The sequence below is a fragment of the Rhinoraja longicauda genome, chromosome 21 (genome assembly GCF_053455715.1).
Source record: "Rhinoraja longicauda isolate Sanriku21f chromosome 21, sRhiLon1.1, whole genome shotgun sequence".
NCBI lineage: Eukaryota > Metazoa > Chordata > Chondrichthyes > Rajiformes > Arhynchobatidae > Rhinoraja > Rhinoraja longicauda.
In genome coordinates, this window is record NC_135973.1 from 27,183,691 (window position 1) to 27,200,213 (window position 16,523).

At 50.2% G+C, this 16,523-nt stretch overlaps 1 protein-coding gene and 1 long non-coding RNA gene across 2 annotated transcripts in view; one reads left to right on the forward strand and one right to left on the reverse strand.

Annotated features, from left to right (window-relative positions):
- The window catches only part of LOC144604080 (cytoplasmic phosphatidylinositol transfer protein 1-like), a 181,761-nt gene that overhangs the window by 5,585 nt on the left and 159,653 nt on the right, over positions 1-16,523 (reverse strand). The gene's annotated exons all lie outside the window — the stretch shown is intronic.
- Positions 8,758-16,523, forward strand: part of LOC144604081 (uncharacterized) — a 43,132-nt gene continuing 35,366 nt past the window's right edge. The window contains exon 1 of the long non-coding RNA XR_013548683.1: positions 8,758-9,209. This is a non-coding gene — a long non-coding RNA (uncharacterized LOC144604081). The remainder of the gene's footprint in view (positions 9,210-16,523) is intronic.

A 16,523-nucleotide genomic window follows, 5' to 3' on the forward strand; every position in this document is an offset into this window, starting at 1 on the left:
TTAACCTACAAACCCGCACGTCTTTGGGATGTGGGAGGAAACCCACGCGGTCACAGGGAGAACGTGCAAACTCCACACGGAAAGCACCCACGGTCGGTGTCGAACCTGGGTCTCCTATGCTGTGAGGCAGCAGCACTACCTGCTGCGCCACTGTGCCTTCCTCTTGCAATCAGAAAAATCCCCAGCTCTTCATTGGGAAGAACGACAGAAACGTGACAATTCAACAAAAAACTCTTCCATTTTATAATTCCCTATCAGCAGTTCACACGAGAACATTTACTGTCTGTGTATAATTCAGTGGTAGCGTTGTGATATTCAGCCGACATTTCTCCATAAATGGTGCAGATGCACTGAGCAGACCTGCTGCTCACCCTGAGAATCAAGATACAGTGGAATACCTTGCGGTCACATCCCTACACAGGCTTGGCTTTCTATATTCAGTCTCCTTGCTGCTGAATTTTAGAAATAAGGTCATAAGGAACAGGAGTAGAATTCGGCCATTCGGCCCATCAAGTTTACTCCGCCATTCAATCATGGCTGATCTAGCTCTCCCTCCTCACCCCATTCTCCTGCCTTCTCCCCACTACCTCTGACACCCGTACTAATCAAGAATCTATCTATCTCTGCCTTAAAAATATCCACCGACTTGGCCTCCACAGTCTTCTGTGGCAAAGAATTCCACAGATTCACCACCCTGGAAAATGGAGGCATGTGGAGACGCACTGGCCCTTAAGTTCTCTCCACTAGATAGCCCACCCTCGCGCCATCTTACCACCTTCTCCCCATGTTATTTATTGTTCAGGGAACCAGTCACTTACTGATCAGGGGATCGGCTGGGTTGCTTTGAACAAAACAGGGCAGCAAGGTGGCGCAGCAGATAGAACTGCTGCCTCACAGCAACAGAGCCCCGGGTCCGATCCTGACCTTGGGCGCTGTCTGTGAGGAGTTTCCACGCTTTCCCTGTGACCGTATAGGTTACCTCCGGGTCTTCTGATTTCCTCTCAAGTCCCAAAGACGTGCGGATTTGTAGGTTAATAGGCCTCTGTAAATTGGGCCTGGTGTGCAGGGAGTGGAATACCATAGAACTAGTGTCAACGGGTGATCAATGGTAGCATGGGCTCAGTGGGCCGAAGGGCCTGTTTCCACACTTTAGCTTTCAGTCAAAAAACTGATGAGTGGCATCAGTCATGGAGAACTTGTCGAAGCCATCGACTGTGCTGGGGGAGATAATTCTTTCACGTGTTTAGTTTAGTGTAGTTTAGAGAGACAGCACGGAAACAGGCCCTTCGGCCCACCGTGTCCGCACCGACCAGCGATCCCCGCACATTAACACCATCCTACACACTCTAGGGACAATTTACATTTATCCCAAGCCAATTAACCTACAACCTGTGACGAAACCGAAGATCTCGGAGAAAACCATCGCGGTTACAGAGCCAACATAGAAACTCTGCGCAGACAGCACCTGTAGACGGGATCGAACCCAGGTCACTGTGAGGCAGCAACTCTACCGCTGCGCCACCGTGCCGTCCCCATGTTGCGGAATCCAGAGAGATTTATCAGAGCAGGACCTTAATCCGCGCCTGGTAATCACACGGGTGTGATCTATTCCCCTCATGGCATTATGCTCCACAATAAGATCGCCCCTCATCCTCCTGCGCTCCAGGGAATAAAGCCCGAGCCTGCTCAACCTCTCCCTATAGCTCACACCCCTTACCGTATATGTTGAATGACATTTGATGGGCGAGACACATGCATTTGCAAAGGAAGTCTCTTACTCATTACTTGAAGCTTTGTTTAGGCAATAATACTTAGAGGCGGAGAGGATTACTAAGTGGATGAAGTGGATTGGGCGTTATGTTCATTCAAAGGCAAATGCAATTACATTAAAATTACCCTAAACCATCTTCATCATTGTTTAATCCTTCCATTAATCAGTACGAGGGAGGGTTTCTATGGCCAGGTGCCAGCGTGGGTGGGTTTTAACAGTTACTAGGTGTGTGCAGCACAATATTGATTTCTCTAATTTCAAATAACCCTTGCATTCCCTCCCCCGCCTTAGTCATCCTGCTAGTTTCACTGTTCGCATCCCCTCGTTCACCTCTTCCACAGCCAACAATGGATCATTGTGGGCTCCTTGGCCATCGGCGCCGGCTCTGATTCGTTCTGTACCTTTTCATGCCTCTAGTTTCCCTTCTCCCTGACCCTCAGTCTGAAGAAAGGTCTTGACCCGAAACGTCACCTATTCCATTTCTCCGGAGATGCTGCCTGACCTGCTGAGTTACATAAGTTCATCGGTGATAGGAGTAGAGCCACCCAGAGAGTTGTGAATCTGTGGAATTCTCTGCCACAGAAGGCAGTGGAGGACAATTCACTGGACATATTCAAGAGAGAGTTAGATACAGCTCTTAGGGCCAACGGAATCAAGGAATATGGGGAGAAAGCAGGAACGGGGTACTGATTTTGGATGATCAGCCATGATCATATTGAATGGCGGTGCTGGCTCGGAGGGCCAAATGGCCTACTCGTGCACCTATTTTCTATGTTTCTAAGTGATAGGTTACTCCAGCATTTTGTGTCTATCTTCAGGCTCGGCGATCGCTTCGCTGAAACCAAACGCAGGCTCGGCGATCGCTTCAACACCAGCGCTTGGTCCGCGTTAACCAATCTGATCTCCCGGTGGCTGAGCACTTCAACTCCCCCTCCCATTCCCAGTCTGACCTTTCTGTCATGGGCCTCCTCCAGTGCCATAGTGAGTCCCACCGGAAATTGGAGGAACAGCACCTCATATTTCGCCTGGGCAGCTTGCAGCCCAGTGGTATGAACATTGACTTCTCCAACTTTAGATAGTTCCTCTGTCCCTCTCTTCCCCTCCCCCTTCCCAGATCTCCCACTGTCTTCCTGTCTCCACCTATATCCTTCCTTTGTCCCGCCCCCCCTGACATCAGTCTGAAGAAGGGTCTCGACCCGAAACGTCACCCATTCCTTCTCTCCTGAGATGCTGCCTGACCTGCTGAGTTACTCCAGCTTTTTGTGAATAAATACCTTCACATCCATGGAGACACAAGACGCTCTCAGTACACATTACGGACACAGAGAGCCTTGGAAAGGTTTTTAACTCGGATGTGGGATTCTGTACTGATTACCAGCCCGATAGTGGGGACTGATGTTAGTGATGCTGAATTCTTAAAAGCTGTTACTAGGTAATAGCAAGGAAAGTGGAGTTTGTATTCGCCCGACAGATCAGTAGCATTGAGCTGCCTTGGGCAAATGTTCTTCTAATACTCCAGTGCTTGACTGTGGCTTCCATTGTCATGGAAAGTAGTTAGAGTGTGGGCACAACCCAGTGCGTAATCCTTTATATGTCAGTGGCGATTAAGGTAGTTCTTTGAAATGCATGGGTGTGTTGATATTGCGTGCTAGATGCAGAGCAGGAAAGGATTTTGATGCTGGAAATCTGGAACAATAGCTGGAAGTGGTGGAAGCACACAGGAGGTCATGCATCCTCAGTGGAAAGAGGATCAGTTTATGCTTCAGGTCGACCTGGAACACAAACTTGTTGATGGATACAGCTTGGAAAACGTCCTTCAGCCCACAGAGTCCACACCGACTATCGATCGCCCATTCACACAATTTCTATGTTATCTCGTTTATGATGCGATGCGATGCGATCGAATAAAACTTTATTCATCCCCGGAGGGAGATTGGTCTGCCGACAGTCACAACTCACAACAAGGTACACACAAACTTGAAATTAAAAATGAAAACAAAAAGAAAACGACAAGCGACTGTTGACTGGCTGCCGTGTGCACAGCGCCTTCACCGGAACAAACAAACAAACACAGACATCCCCATGGCAGAGGATTCTAAACTAGAGTGCCCCCCCCCCCCTCCCCACTCCCCCACACCGGGCTCCCCCTTTGTTCTCCCACCGTCCCTCACGGCGGTTCCCCCATGCCGGGTCCCCATTGCCTTCCCCTCCTCCCCACGCTCATCGACCGCAAGGCCCCACCGCCACCGAGGCTCCCGCAACCGCCAAGGCCCCACTGCCACCAACGCTCCCACTACCACCGAGACCCCACTACCGCCGAGGCCCCACTACCGCCGAGGCCCCACCATCACCGAGGCCCCACTACCACCGAGGCCCCACTACCACCGAGGCCCCACCACCACCGAGGCCCCACTACCGCCGATACTCCCGCCTCCGCCAACGCTCGCACTACCGCCGACGCTCGCACTACCGCCGACGCTCCCACTACCATCGATGCTCCCGCAACCGCCGAGGCCCCACCACCACCGAGGCCCCACCACCACCGAGGCCCCACCACCACCGAGGCCCCACCACCACCGAGGCCCCACCACCACCGAGGCCCCACCACCACCGAGGCCCCACCACCACCGAGGCCCCACCACCACCGAGGCCCCACCACCAACTAGGCCCCACCACCGCCGAGGCCCCACCACCGCCGAGGCCCCACCACCGCCGAGGCCCCACTACCGCCGAGGCCCCACTACCGCCGAGGCCCCACTACCGCCGAGGCCCCACTACCACCGAGGCCCCACTACCACCGAAGCCCCACTACCACAGAGGCCCCACTACCACAGAGGCCCCACTGCCACCAACGCTCCCACTACCACCGAGGCCCCACTACCACCGAGGCCCCACTACCACCGAGGCCCCACTACCACCGAGGCCCCACTACCACCGATGCCCCACCACCACCGAGGCCCCACTACCACCGAGGCCCCACTACCACCGAGGCCCCACTACCACCGAGGCCCCACTACCACCGAGGCCCCACCACCACCGAGGCCCCACCACCGCCGAGGCCCCACTACCGCCGAGGCCCCACTACCACCGAGGCCCCACTACCACCGAGGTCGGTCGTCACTCTGGTCATTGGCGGCGCGGTTGTTCGGCAGGTGGATCGGGCCGGCGTGGCTCCTCGGGACACTCCTGCCGCGTGCGCGGCTACCACTCCCCACCCACTGGGGACAATTTACATAAGCCAAAGGATTCGATCCTTTGGATCCTGACCATGGGCGCTGTCTGTATGGAGTTTGTACGTTCTCCCCGTGACCTGCGTGGGTTTTCTCTGAGATCTTTGGTTTCCTCCCACACCTTCAAAGATGTACAGGTTTGTAGGTTAATTGGCTCAGTATAAAATGTTTAAAAAATTGTTCCTGGTGTGTGCAGGGTAGTGTGAATGTGCGGGGATTGCTGGTCAGTGCGGACCCGATGGGCCGAAGGGCCTGTTTCCGTGCTGTATCTCTAAACTAAACTAAACTAAATCAAGCTGCAAACCTGCACGTCTTTAGCATGTGGGAGGAAACCGGAGCATCCGGAGGGAACCCACGCAGGTCACAGGGAGAACGTACAGACTTGGCACAGACAGTCCCTTTAATCAGGATCAAACCCGTGTCTCTGGTGCTGTGAGGCAGCAACTCTACCGCTGCACCACCACGCTGCCACACTCTCAGTATATAATCAGTCCACATCCTGCCACTCCTCAATCTGTACCCGAGGAACAGCTTATGAAAACTGTCCAAAATAACCCCCACCTCCTGCTCAAATAGGAGCTTATTTGTAGTTGGGCTGCTTGCAGTACAATCATTTCCTCTTATATTTACAGACTCTTCCCCAGTCACTTACAACACTCTCAGTCAGGGTTCATGTAGTATTCTCTCACTTCAACTTTTCAATCTCATTATTCAATTTGAAAGGTGACAAATTCGACTCTCTGCTGACACCACCGCGAGTCCGTTTTGACTGGGATGATTACAAGGGAATTATTTCCATCGGACGACTGGCCTTTAAACTGGGCGCAGGCTGAAAGTGAAAGCTAAAAGGAATAGGGAGAGGGTGAGGCAAAAACAGAAAGTCCTTCAGGGAAAGAAGCACCATGTCCTTATGCTGGTCTGCCCTCTGTTGCTTCAGACTTGCTACTTGATGACTGCACACAGCCCTCACAAGTGACCCATTCAGTACAAAGCCATTCAGTACACAGCCCTCACAAGTGACCCATTCAGCACAGTGGGACAGCAGTAGAGTTGCTGCATTATAGTGCTGGGTACCCGGGTCCCGACTACCAGTGCTGTCTGTATGGAGTTTGTACGTTCTCCCTGTGACCACGTGGGTTTTTCTCCGGGTGCTCCGGTTTCCTCCCACATTCCAAAGACGTGCAGGTTTGTAGGTTAATTGGCTCCTGTAAATCCCCCCCCCCCCAGTGTGTACAGTACAGGTGATGGTTGGTCGGCATGGATTCGGTAGGCCGAAGGGCCTGTTTCCACGTTGTATTTCTAAACTAATTTAGGGAAGGTTATTTAGACTTCAGAGATACAGCGCGGAAACAGGCCCTTTGGCCCGCCGAAGAGAGGGACAGAGGAACTATCTAAAGTTAACTTTAACTAACTTTAGATAACCTCTAACTTTAGATAGTCCCTCTGTCCCTCTCTTCCCCTCCCCTTTCCCAGTTCTCCCACTGTCTTCCTGTCTCCACCTATATCCTTCCTTTGTCCCGCCCCCCCGACATCAGTTTTAAGAAGGGTCTCGACCCGAAACGTCACCCATTCCTTCTCTCCTAGATGCTGCCTGACCTGATGAGTTACTCCAGCATTTTGTGATACCTGATACCTTCGATTTGTACCAGCATCTGCAGTTATTTTCCCACACAATTGTCCTGAATCAATTCCTTATACCGCACGGCGTGTCCATCTACTGAGTAACACCGGTCCTCATCTACGGTCCTCATCCTCAGCTTGGTGAGGTTTTTCGATTTCGATTTCGATTTTAGATTTAGAGATACAGCGTGGAAACAGGCCCTTCGGCCCACCGGGTCCGCACCGCCCAGCGATCCCCGCACATTAACACTATCCTATACCCGCTAGGGTCAATTTCTTTACATTTACCCAGTCAATTAACCTACAAACCTGCACGTTTTTGGAGTGTGGGAGGAAACTGAAGATCTCGGAGAAAACCCACGCAGGTCACGGGGAGAATGTACAAACTCCGTACAGACGGCGCCCATAGTCAGGATCGAACCTGAGTCTCCGGCTCTGCATTCGCTGTAAGGCGGCAACTCTACCGCAGCGCCACCGTGCCGGGTGCCGATGGTGGTCTGTGGCTACGAGCCGTGAAGTGAGGATGGAAACACAAGGAGAATTCATGCTGTGGGCACCCGTTGGATATGAGGTGAGAAATGAACACTGCCCTTTCATGGCCTTTAGCAACATTACTTACCCGAGTTTGGCTGTTTTGAGAAAGAATCCCTTTGATCTGTAGGGCTCAGCAATAAACATACCTTGAATTTCCCTGGATTAGTAAAGGACCGTGCAGCAACGCTCTGCATTCATGTGTTATTCATTAAGAAAATCTTTCTGCAGCGGATTTTCCCAAGGAGGAAGGGTCCAAATCATCATTCCAAACCAGGATATCAAACAAAAATAGACGCATATGTCTAAGCACATAAAAATCATAAAGAAATTGTAAGAAAAACAAACATACATTTGTCCAACTTTATGGATCAGGGGAAGCGAGAACTTGAGTTCCAAGTTTTTGGTTGGTTTCCACTTGCATCTGGATCTCGAAATTTCGGACGTCCTCCAAAGAGAAGTCTGTGAAAAGGTCAAACAGGCTGCTGACTGTGGAAATATCTTCCGTCTGCAGGTTCGGCAAGGAGCGGGGAAGCATTGTTTTTGAAAGAAGTGCAACTTGCTGCGTTGGTGAAAGAAGTCCAGGCCACCGAGATTGGGTGTTAGTTTTTTTTTTTTAACTCGGAAAGGAGAACGTCAAAGCCACCCAAGTAAAAACGTACGCGGGGCGAGCAAGCAGTGCTGAGAAAGTGCTGAGGTGTTACTGGAGATCGATTTAGAGCAAGACGTTTGCAAGCACGCTGCTCTGCAGTTGTAGGTTAGATGCTGGAGATGCAGACAGCAGGATTAGCAAATGTTACCGATCACCTCTTCGGAGAACCATTAAATGGCCTCCAGTGCATTCGGCACAATGGCGGAAATGTAGAGAAGTTATTCAGCACCCAGGCAAAATAGACGCATTGCACGCAGCGTGGACGTGGAATCGACGGAGCAGCGATCCGTGAAGCTGGCACCGCGGCCCGTGATGAGCGGGGTCGTCGTGACCGGAGATATCCTCCCGCACTCCCGCCCCTCCCCTCCCCTCCCTCCCCACCTCACGGCCACGCACATTTTGCCCCTCGATGCCCCCCCTCCCCCGGCGATAACGTGTGTCTCTAAACGAAACCATCCTTCATTTGAAACATAGCTATCAGAACACCTCCAGATTCAGGGCCAGTCTCTTCCCAGCTGTTATTTTGCAACCGAACCAGCCGACCAACAACTAGAGAGCAGTCCTGAGCTGCTATCTACCTCTCTGGAGACCCTCGGACTATCTTTGATCGGACTTTATCTTGCACTAAATGCTATATTCACGTTATTCCCTTTGTCGCGTATCTGTACACAGAGGACGGCTCGTTTGTAATCGTGTTATTGTCTTGTGTGTTAGCACGCAACAAAAGCTTTTCACTGTACCACCATACACGTGACAATAAACTAAACCCAAACCCAAACCCAAACTCAGAATAGTAAATATTCAGAAGGGGTAATGATTTCTATATGCATCCCTTGGCCGGTGTGTGACAGGGTTGTCATGGTGACGGAGATGCTGACGATGAACGGGAACCAGAGGAGTAGCTGACACATGCAGCAATTTACTTCCCTTCACAGAGTCTTCAGGAAGCCTTCTGTGCCACAGTCATTACCCGTCAAAGCTGGCAAATCTCCCTTCAAAAGGCCGCATCTTGAAGAAAAAAGCCAGCGTGTAATTTGGAGTCTATTAGTCTGAGTGTAATGGTCGGACTATCAGCCGTGCCTCTGAAGGCCAGTATCACAGCTTTCCTGCCAAGGCACGCTCCTGTTATTTACAGGCTCCCCACCAGAGCTCAAAAGCACTCAAGGCTGTACAAAAGCCCAGCACACCAACAAGCCCTCTCGCCCACAACGTCAGTGCTGAACATGATGCCAAGTTACACCTCGAGGGGTGGCGCAGCAGTAGAGTTGCTGCCTTACAACGCCAGAGACCCCCAATCCATCCTGACTATGGGCGCTGTCTGCGAGGAGTTTGTACGTTCTCTCCGTGACCTGCGTGGGCTTTCTCCGGGTGCTCCGGTTTCCTCCCACGTTCTAAAGACGTCGAGGTTTGTAGGTTAATTAACTTGTGTGAAATTGTAAATTGTTCCTAGCGTGTCGGAATGTGTTAGTGTACGGGGATCGCTGGCCGGCGATGACTCGGTGGGCCGAAGGTCCTGTTTCCACACTGTATCTCTAAAGTTTAATCTTGTCTGCCTGCACCTGATCCATATCCCTCCATTTCCTGCATATCCATGTGCCCATCTACTGGCCTCTGAACCGTCACGATCGTACCTGCTTCCATCACGGGTTCCAGGCATTCACCACCCTCGATATAAAAAACTTGCCCTCCTTCAAACTTTGCCCCTCTAAACATTATAGCAATGCCGTCTTGTCTTTGACATTTCCACCCTGGGCAGCAGGTTCTGACTAACTATTCGCTACCTGTCAAAGACGTTTCCCACTTCGCTCGGGGCTTTTCAGTTTCTGAGGTGGAAGTTTCTTTGCTGAACCATTTTTGAAGTCTTTCCCATTATTGAGAAAGCTTCCGTAATTAAAATCTCTGATCATGCATCGATTCCTCTATAAATATTTTATATCATTCACCTTAGTGCTCAGAATAATCCAATCTAGTTGTGAGTCAAATTTCTGTTAATGCCTGAGTGGTCAGCAAGCTCTGGTGATCAGTCTATTAATAATCATGGCCTGATCAGAATCACACAAAATGGGAGCACTGGAAGGCCATTCAGCCCTTGAGTCCATGAGAGAGTCGCAGACTCTAGACTCTATAATAGGAACCTGGCCCTTCAGCCCAACTTGCCCACACTGACCAACATGCCCCATCTACACTAGTCCCATCTGCCTGCTTTTGGTCCATCTATATACTAAAACTCTCGTTTGTTTGGTTGTTTGTTCCTGAACTACAGCCAAAACGGTACACGATAGCGCGACAATTTTAGGCCCACCTTACTCACCGTCGTCCCTTTGGTGCTAATGGAAGAAGTTTCATTGAAATCGGTGTTATATTTTTAAAGTTATTCACATTTTAATGTTTAAATCTATCTCCTCGGGAGGGAGGGGGGAGGGATGGAGGGGAGGAGGAGGGGGGATAAGGGGGGTTGAGGGGGATGGAGTGGGGGGGGAGGGAAAGGGGAAGGGGAGGGGAGGGGGAGTTGGAGGAAGGGGGAGGATGGAGGGGGAGGGAGGGGGAGGGGAGAAGGGAGGGGGAGAGGATGGAGGGGGAGGGGGAGAAGGGAGGGGGGACGTGGGATGGGGATGAGGAGGGCAGGGGAGGAGGGGGGAGAGGAGGGGGGGAGGGGAGGGGGGGGAGGGGAGGGAGGGAGGGGAGGGAGGAGTAGGGGCAGAGAGGGTGCTGCACCAATGCAGGAGTGGTTTGGGCCCAACAGGTCAACTTGGTCTAGTAACCCTCTAAACCTGTCATATCCATGCACCTGTCTAAATGATTCTTAAACATTGCAATAGTATCTGCATCAACTACCTCCTCCGGCAGCTCGTTCCATACACCCACAAGCCTTTGTGTAAAAAAGTTACCCCTCAGGTACGCATTAAATCTTTCCCCCCTCACCTTAAACCTATGTCGATTCCCCTACTCTGGGCAAAACATTTAACCGATCCATTCCTCTCATGATTTTCTACACATACACGAGTTTGTTTGCCATTCAACGCGAACACAACCGATCTTCACCAGAAGATCATGGGACAGTGGCACAGTGGTGGAGTTGCTGCCTTACAGTGTCAGAGACCCGGGTTTGATCCTGACTACAGGTGCTGTCTGTACGGAGTTTGTCCATTCTCCCCATGACCTGTGTGGGTTTTTTCTGGGCGCTCTGGGTTCCTCCCACACTCCAAAGACATACAGGTTTGTAGGTTAATTGGCTTTGGTAAAAATTATATATTATCCCTAGTGTGTGTAGGATAGTGTTGTTGTGCAGGGATCACTGGTCAGCATGGACTTGGTGGGCTGAAGAGCCTGTTTACATGCTGTATCTCTAAACTAAACTAAAAGATCACTCTCCCAACCATCTGATTCTCTCAGCATTCAAGATGCTAGTTATCTCAACCTTAACTACACGCAATGACTAAGGATCCACATTTTCCTGAGGCAGGGAACTCCAAAGATTCACTATCCTCTCTGTAAATCCCAGAGTCAGGTAGAGGCGACGACTTCACCACCTGATATAAAGGTGTAGACCCTGAACCTTATGAAAAGGTGGAAAAATATGTGGAGACTTCATTTTCTAGCCTTGTTTAATTTAGTTTAGTTTCAAGATACAGCGTGGAATCAGGCCCTTCGCCCCACCGAGTCCATGCTAACCATCGATCCATTCACAAAGATAGAAACAGAGCGCTGGAGTAATTCAGCAGGTCGGGCAGCATCTCTGGAGAAAAAGGAAGGAACCCTTCTTCACACTGGTTCTATGTTATCCAACTTTGATATCCATTCCCTACACATTAGGGGCAATGTACAGAGGCCGATTAACCGAAAAACTGCACATCTTTGGAATGTGGGAGGAGACCGGAGCACCCAGGAGAAACCCACGTGGTCACAGCGAGAATGTGCAAGCTCCATGCGCACAGCACCTGAGGGGGGGGGAGGGGTGGGAGCTGCTTTACGTCCTCATCGTCCACACTGGGTAGTTCTACGGAACTGGCAACGTTTGCAGCAAAGCGTCAACTACGGTACTCCGAAGCACCAAGCCACTTTTGATTGTTGTAGTTGACATACGAAAGAAAGAAGAAGAGGCACCTGAGGTCAGGATCGAACTGGTGTCTCTGGTGCTGTGAGGCAGCGGGCCTACCAGCTGTGCCACCCTAGAGATACAGCATGGAAACAGACCCTTCGGCCCACATAGTCCTTGGTGACCAAGTAAGATTGTCGTAGTTCCCTTTTATCATCATAGTTATGATGATAGAACATTCTTGCCTGTTCCGTTCACAGTGACCATCAATCATCGACCGACCCCCCCGTTCACGCTAGTTCTACGTGATCCCACTAAATGAAAGGTTTGGCAAAAAAACTATAAGTAATCAACAGTTCCAACCGATCAGCTCCTCAGGAAGACTCACCAGAAGGGCAAACAATGCCAGCCGTATACCCTTCCTAAATTCACCACTGCGCATGAGGTCCCTGACTGGCGACATGGAGTTAAGTTAAAATTACATCATCGCACTTCGATTAAAACTAGAAGTGATAAAAGCAAAGGCACCAGACAGTGACTGGCTGGGAAAAAATGTTATCCCTAGTGGTATTTCAAGCAGCAATAACCCAAAAAGCTAAATGGAAGCAGCAAGATCATGTGATCTCAGAAGGTTACCTACACCGACCGAGCTGCTGCCTGATTATCAAACAGCCTTGTCAGCCGAGATTAGTAATGGAAAGCACAGATATAGGCATGCATTTAGGTGAAGATCTCAGAGTAAGTTTCACATCTGGAAAAAAGGGTGATTTTCTCGTCCAATGCTGCTGCGGAATATTTTGACAGATGCTAGAAGCCAGATCGTTGACATTTGAGTGCAGGCAAAATCAGCAGCGGAGTTGCTGTATTTCTGCTCACAGCACGACCCACAGATTTAATTACTTTCCTTCCGCAAAAATTAACTGCGACACACTGTTACGCAAACTACTCAGAACTATTCAATTCTCTCCAATTACACCTGAACCAAAGCCCTCAGAAGTGAAGTGGAAACGAAGAACTGCAGATGCTGGTTTATACCAAAGATAAACACAGAGTGCTGGAGTAACTAGCGGGGGAGGGGGGTCAGGCAGGGTCTCTGGAGAAATGGCCATCTGCCGATTGCCCCGGGTCTCCCCATCCCACTCCCTGGATGACGTTTAAGAGGGGAGTTAGATGTGGCCCTTGTGGCTAAAGGGATCGGGATATGGAGAGAAGGCAGGTACGGGATACTGAGTTGGATGATCAGCCATGATCATATTGAATGGCGGTGCAGGCTCGAAGGGCCGAATGGCCTACTCCTGAACCTATTTTCTACAGGTATGTAGGTTAATTGGCTGGGTAAATGTAAAAATTGTCCCTAGTGGGTGTAGGATAGTGTTAATGTACGGGGATCGCTGGGCGGCACGGACTTGGTGGGCCGAAAAGGCCTGTTTCCGGCTGTATATATATGATATGATATGATATGATATGATATGATATGTTTCTATGTTTCGGGTCAGACTCCCTTCCTCAGACTCCATCTCTGGGTGCGTCCGAAGAAAAGTCCCAACGCAAAACGTCACCCACCTTTTTTCCCCCAGAGATGCTGCCTGACCCGCTGAGTTACTCCGGCACTTTGTGTCTACCCTCAGAAAAACAAAATGTGGAAGCCATCTTCCAGTGAATTCTCAACATAGAACGCACAGGGCAGGACAGGAATGGGGCCCTTCGGTCCACCATGCTTGTGGCCAACATGATGCTAAGTTAAACTGATTCCATCTGCCTGTTCGTGATCCATATCCCTCCATTCCCTGCACTTCCATGTGCCCATCTCAAAGTCTCTTAAACACCACTCTCGTATCTGCCTCCGCCACCACCCCTGGCAATGCGTTCCAGGCTCCCCACAGCTCTCTGTGTCAAAAACCTGACCCGCACATCTCCACTAAACCTTCCCCCTCTCGCACAGATGACTCATAGCAAGTTGAGGCGGAGAATGTCTATCGATGTGAGATGTAATTATTTGCACTTATATAATTGAAAGTCAAGAATAGAGGCAGCAGTTGTGATCGAGGCCACCGGGACTGTCTAAGTGAGTTGGTCCAAGACAAATCGTCATGCACGGTAATGTTTTACAGGCTACAGATATTAACCCAATCAAAGTAGGCCAGGAGGCTATTATTTCCAGTTTGGCAAAATGCATTTGGAAATATTTCACTGGGGCTCACTGCAGTGTGGCAATTAGATAATGCATTAGCGCTGTGCAGTCACAAGTTCAGATTTAAAACCTGTGCGCACATGCTTGGGAGTAATGCATCATCAGGACAGGATTCAAGTGCGAGAGATTACGTTTTCCATTTCCTTCGCTAAGGGGGAATGAAGGGGGGCCCTCGTGGGGGGCCACCGAGAACCAAGGGGGATCCAGTGGGGATGAATCCTTGCAGTAACCTTGCCGCTGCCTTTGTGGCCACTCTTTTGTGTGCTTTGTATGCAAGAACAAAGAATTTCACTGCACCTAAGAACAAGTGACAATTGGTTATCATCGCCATCACGGAACCATGTTCAAAGACAATGAAAAGAAGAAAGAACCTGCTTCAAATCAGTGATTCAACATCAGGGTTGCACAGATGGGGCGGCACGGTGGCGCATCAGTAGAGTTGCTGCCTTGCAGTGCCAGGGGCCCGGGTTCCATCCTGACTACGGGTAGCGTTTGTACGTTCTCCCTGTGACCACCAATGTTTTCCCCGGATGCTCCGGTTTCCTCCCACAATCCAAAGACGTGCAGGTTCGTAGGTTAAATGGCTTCTGTAAGTTCTAAATTGTCCAGTGTATGGGATAGTGTTAGAGTGTGGGGTTATTGCTGGCCGGTGTGGACTGGGTGGGCCGAAGGGCCTGTTTCCTCGCTGGATCTCTAAAGGCTCAAAGTCTACGTTCTAAATCCCAGATATCCAGAACAAATGGACATGCATGCACACGGGCCAAGGTGGGGCCTCTGACATTCTCGCTCTCCCTTTAACCCTCCCTCTCTCTTACCATCTTACACTTGAATTTAGAAGGATGAGAGGGGATCTTATCGAAACGTATAAGATTATTAAGGGGTTGGACACGTTAAAGGCAGGAAACATGTTCCCAATGTTGGGGGAGTCCAGAACAAGGTGCCACAGTTTAAGAATTTAGGGGTTGGCCATTTAGAACGGAGATGAGGAAAAACTTTTTCAGTCAGAGAGTTGTGAATCTGTGGAATTCTCTGCCTCAGAAGGCAGTGGAGGCTAATTATCTGAATGCATTCAAGAGAGAGCTAGATAGAGCTCTTAAGGGTAGCGGAGTCAGGGGGTATGGGGAGAAGGCAGGAATGGGGTACTGATTGAGAATGATCAGCCATGATCACATTGAATGGCGGTGCTGGCTCGAAGGGCCGAATGGCCTCCTCCTGCACCTATTGTCTATTGTCCTGCATTCTTGCCTCACCATCTGTCGATTGCCCCAGATCTCCACAGTCCCACTGCCTACATTTGGCCTGCAGCTTATATTGCTCCTGGTGATGTACCGTGCTCCTTCATGTTGAATCTCCACCATTCCCTGCTTGGACTCTCCCCAGTTTCATCCACATACAGGGCAGCACAATAGTGCAGCCGGTCGAGCCACTGCCTCGCAGTGCCAGAAACCTAGGTTTGATCCTGACCTCGGGCGCTGTCTGTGTGGAGTTTGCAAACTCTTTCTCCCTGCGACTGCCTGGGCTTCCTCCAGGTGTTCCGGTTTCCACATCCCAAAGACGTGTCGGTTTGTAGTTTAGTTAATTTAGTTTAATTTAGTTTAAAAATTGTGTTTTTTACACAACGTACCACACTATAACTCACTATAATACCACATAATACACTATAGCACCATATTTAGTTTAGAGATGCAGTGTGGAAACAGGCCCCTTCGGCCCACCGAGTCTGTGCCGGCCACAATCACCCCGTACACTAGTTCTATCCTACATACTAGGGAGAATTTGACAGAAGCCAATTAACCTACAAACCTCGCAAGAACTCTTTTTGCTCTTCTCATGTTTTTTTGATATACGATCTCGGAATATTCCAGCAACTGCGCAAATAATATCCCTGTCATTTTGCTCCGACTCTGTCAGCTGGTGTTTCTCCAGATGCTGCCTCTCTGATGACAGACTACAACCCAACCACCAGCTTATCCCTTGTAGCGTGACGCTGTGTTTACGGAATAAAGCCTGCAAACAGAATTAGTGTGCAATGCAATGCGTTCCAGTACATTTAAATTGGGGGGAAAAAAAGGAATTTGCAAGCCATAATCTCAGAGGAAGCGATGCTGTAGTCAAGCATTTAATGGGATCATTGTTGGATACTGTCCAAGTCTCGCTGCTGTTTAGGGGTCAGAATCTCAATAAGCGGCAGCCCACGACCTAGAGACCTGAGTTTATACAACATAGAACAGTACAGCAGAGGAACAGGCCCTTTAGCCCACAAACTAAACTACACTAAACAGGGCGGCACTGTGGAGCAACGGTAGTGTTGCTGCCTTACAGCAAATGCAGCGCTGGAGACTCAGGTTCGATCCTGACTACGGGCGCTGCCTGTATGGAGTTTGTACGTTCTCCCCGTGGCCTGCGTGGGTTTTCTCCGAGATCTTCGGTTTCCTCCCTCACTCCAAAGACGTACAGGTATGTAGATTAATTGACTGGGTAAAATGTAAAAA